The sequence below is a fragment of the Pyxicephalus adspersus genome, chromosome Z, assembly GCF_032062135.1.
Source record: "Pyxicephalus adspersus chromosome Z, UCB_Pads_2.0, whole genome shotgun sequence".
Lineage (NCBI taxonomy): Eukaryota > Metazoa > Chordata > Amphibia > Anura > Pyxicephalidae > Pyxicephalus > Pyxicephalus adspersus.
The window spans coordinates 28865643-28870230 of NC_092871.1; the positions used below are offsets into that span (position 1 = coordinate 28865643).

At 35.1% G+C, this 4588-nt stretch overlaps 1 pseudogene; it reads left to right on the forward strand.

The window, feature by feature from the left end:
• Positions 1-1574: 1574 nt before the first annotated feature.
• LOC140343830 (transcription factor Sox-3-like) lies at positions 1575-2533 on the forward strand (annotated as a pseudogene).
• Positions 2534-4588: the final 2055 nt, after the last annotated feature.

Here is a 4588-nt window from a genome sequence, read left to right on the forward strand (position 1 = left end):
AGTCTCCTGTACCAATGCTGCCTTTAGAAATTAAATATTTAATGTTATCATAAGTTATTTTGCCAAATGATTTGGTAACATACACTGTGCAACTAAAGAGGTAAGAAACCAATATATAACTGCTTGGACATTAGCCATACTTGGACAGTTTTCATGCGCTAAGTGGTCAGACCGGTTTATTTACATTTATGCTAATTTGGCTGTTGGTTCTCTTACATCAATCCAAACACTTTCAAACATCAAAAACAAATCTTAAAAAAAGGAGGGAAAAACCTGAATTGATCATTTTGCAAAGTATCAGTTACATCATACACCTAACACTGGCTGGTAAAGACTGAAAATTTATAACTGTAATTTAATAATTTAGAAATGAAATATTTATTGTTATCAAAAATTATTTAGCCAAATATTTTGGTAACAAATGCAGTGCAATTAAAAAGGTGAGAATCCAGTATATAACTGCTGTGAAGTTGGCCATACTTGTACAGTTTTCATGTGATAAGTGGTCAAACCGGTTTATTTACATTATGCTAATTTGGCACAAAAATCAGTTGGTTCTCTGGCATCAATCCAAACACTTTCAGCCATTAAAAAAGATTTTTAAAAAAAGGAGAGAAAAAAACCCTGAAGTGATATTTTCAAAGTATCACTTGCATCATACACCTAACACTGGCTAGTAAAGACTGAGATATTATACCTGTATACACAAAAAATGTAAATGATTTATAAATATAATTTATAAAACAAAATAAAAACAAAATAAAAACAAAGTGATAATTGCTACTTTTGGTTATAGTATAACTTACATTGCATATGCTACAAACTGATCTCACTAATCATATCCACTTTAAGTTTGTATAACATTGAGTTTTTTGGATCCAACATGCTGAAATGGGATTAGATTATTCTTCACAGAACTATAGAGTGTCACCCAAACATTTTAGATCTGATCTGTCAGATCATAAGAAATTTCTAGCTGAGATTTTGCACTTTTTCCAAATAACATTTTTATAAAGTTGCTTTTAAAGTTACTTTATACTGAATGTTGAAAAAAGCACTATCCAATGCGACAAAGTATCTAAAAGTCAAGTTTAATTATAAACAATTGGTAAACATTGTACTTTTTCTTAATGGCTTTTACTGGGGGTTTATTTTGTAAATATTTTAAATACTTTATAATATATGTATATATATATATATATATATATATATATATATTTATTTTTTTAGTGTAACAGCAAAAACATTAAAAGTGGGAAAGCGCTTATTTGGGCATTACCTATTTTTCTTGCATAAATAAGAACTCCATTTGCATGATAAAAATGATATGGGGGGGGTCTGGAAAGGGTTGAGGTGTTAGTAAAATGTAAAAGTTGGGGGCAGGACTGGGAAGCTTCTGATTGGCTGTTGGGGGTGATTATGCATTCATTCAGCCCAGACACAACACTTTTTAAAAGCAGAGAAAATGGAAAAGTTTGAATACAGTGACCAGACCATCCAATCCAGGGTCTTTGCTGTTTTCTCTGCTTCTTACTGAACTTGTTTCTTGCAATATTCAGCACTTTCAGCTCCCAATGGATAACATGCTGGAAAATAACATCAAGAACCCAATGCAGCAAACCAATGCACCGGCTGAAGAAACTGTCACCACGGGGAGTAAAGGCAATGCTGCCACCAAGGACCAGGAACGAATCAAACGGCCCATGAATGCCTTCATGCTCTGGTCCCGAGAACAGAGGAGAAAAATGGCCCAGGAAAATCCTAAAATGCACAACTCTGAGATCAGCAAGAGGCTGGGGGCAGATTGGAAGAAACTAAATGATACAGAAAAAAAACCTTTTATAGATGAGGCCAAGAGGCTGAGAGCTGTCCATTTGGATGAATATCCGGATTATAAATACAGACCAAGGAGGAAGACCAAGACTCCCTTGAAACAGGACAGGTACTCGTTGCCTGAAAACCTGTTGGTGCAAGGTAAGACCCCAATTACCAACACTGTTGACATTGGACATTATGCCCATATGAATGCCTGGGCCAAAGGGGCTTATTCACTGATGCAGGATCAGATTGGATACACACAACATCCAGGGATGAACAATCTCCAAATCCAGCAGATGCACAGGTATGACATGAGTGGCCTACAATACAACCCAATGATGTATTATGCTCAGACCTACATGAATGCAACTTCTACCAACAGCGTGTCCCCAGTGTATAATCCGGAAATTTCTTCTGTCATGAGCCATGGCTCCGTACGATCAGTGGTGAAATCAGAGCCTACTTCATGTCCACCCTCCAATAACTTTCACACTCAGAGATCCTTTTTAGGAGACCTTCAAGATATGATCAACTTGTACCTGCCTTCAGGTGGAGATGACTGTGATCCATTGCCACTACAAACAGGAGACTGCATGGTGTCCACCAATATTACCCAAGTGCCAGTACTGCGGTGAATGGCGAATACTTTTAGATCACAATGTTTTTGTTCTTTTTTTCTTCATTTTTAAAATGAACTTTGGAACAGTAAACTATAATACAATGTTTCTAATGTTTAGATGTTTTATTGATCTGCTCAAGACTTTCTCTGAAATGTTACTGTGACTTAAACATATCACCAAAATAGAATACATTTGACTTACCTGGTTTTTAAAAGCTTGAGCCTAAAGTCGTCCAAAAAAACAATAAAAATTGTATTTTTATACCCAAGAGTGTTTTTGTTTTTTATTAAGTATTTAAAAAATGTTTTCCTGGTGTTGGTTTTGTGAAAATGACTATATTTGAAATTTTAACAATATATGTTCTAATGGCTGGGGAAGATTCTAATCACTTATAATGGCATGAAAAGATAAACTGATTGTATTTAAATATTACGGTAGTTTTATTTTGATTCATGCAGTACATCATTTTGGATCTGATCTATCAGACAACACATTTAATTCAAGATATTATGGCCGGCCGAGTAGACATTGGTCCCTTTAACTACTGAGTCCTGATAGCTGCAAGGGATCTAAGAAATGAGTTTAATATTATCTGTCAATCTAGAAAAGATAAAAAAACAAAAATACTAATAAAACAATACACAGCCTAAAATTAAAAATAAACTACATTAACCTCCCCTTCCATAAGCTCCAATACTAGAACTAAAACAGGATTTTTTTTCTGGTTCGCCATGTTTAACCTCACGTACCTCCTCTATATGGTGCCAAGGCATGCCAAAAATATATACTGAGTTTCATATGTATAGTGTATTTCTTCTGCAATAAAATGCCTGCCAACTCCTCCAAAATGTCTGTTTGTGGGGGAAAGTGGTAAAGTTTTGCTTTATGATTCCAGATCTGCATTCCAAGACCATGTAACCTCGTTCTTCCTGCTGCAGTTTTTGCCTTTTTGCTAATATAAAATAAAGTTGTTAAAATATTTTTTTATCCAGATTTTTAATCCCAATGCGTAAATCATATTACTGCCTAATAGAAAGAAAAAGTCCATTTGCTAGTAGACTTTATAAATTTTAAAGTATACTAGTAAAATAAGTTGTAATTATTATTACACAGTATTTATATAGCTCCATCATATTACGCAGCGCTGTACAAAGCCGATAGTCGTGTCACTGACGCTCAAAGGAGCTCACAATCTAATGTCACTACAATAGTCAAATGTCATTAATGTAGTCCAAGGTCAATTTTGAGGGAAAGCCAATTAACCTTACTGCATGTTTTTGGGATGTGGGAGGAAACCCATGCAGACACAGGGATAACCTGCAAAACTCTATGCAGATAGTGTCCTGGTCAAGATTCAAAACTTGGACCCAGGGCTGCAAAGGCAAGAGTGTTACCTTTGAGCCACCATGCTGCCCATTTTTAGAGTAAAGGGGTAACTTTAATTCTGGCCATACACATATGAGACACAAGCTTGTATTATCACTATTTATTTCTACAGAGTAAATTTTAATATCTTGAAGAACAGTTCTCTTCTTTTCCTACACATACATCAATGAGCCTTGGGCACATACAACTCTATGGATATGACCACCAGTTGTCCTTGAACCACAATTTATAGATTCTAATCACTGAATACAGAAATCACCCCAAAGACCTGCAGTTTTGGAACTGCTCTGGCCCAGTCCAACCATTATGATTTGGTCCTTGTTAAAGTTGCTCAGATTCCTACACATGCCCATTTTTCCTGCTTCCAACACAACCTATACCAACTCTCTGTTCACTTGGTAATACATTATCACACTCCTTGAAAAGTTCCATTGTGACAATCTAATCTAAAACTATAGGAAAGGAATGTGACCTTCCACTTTGTTTGACATACGATTCTGAAAGTGCTAGTTTTCTAACTGTCATACTAATTTGGAGTAATTTTGCAAATATGGAGGTCTTGCTCCTATTAATTAACTAATGTACTAAATATTAGAGGAAGAAAACTTGTTTAACTTAGTATATGGATCTTAGCAGATGAAAGATTTATTTGTTATCCAGGGCATTTTGAACATTTACCCCATTGAGCATCTGAAGATTTATTTCAAGGTGACAGCTACCTTAATAGATGTCCTTCTACTCTACTGTAAAAGAATTAACAATAT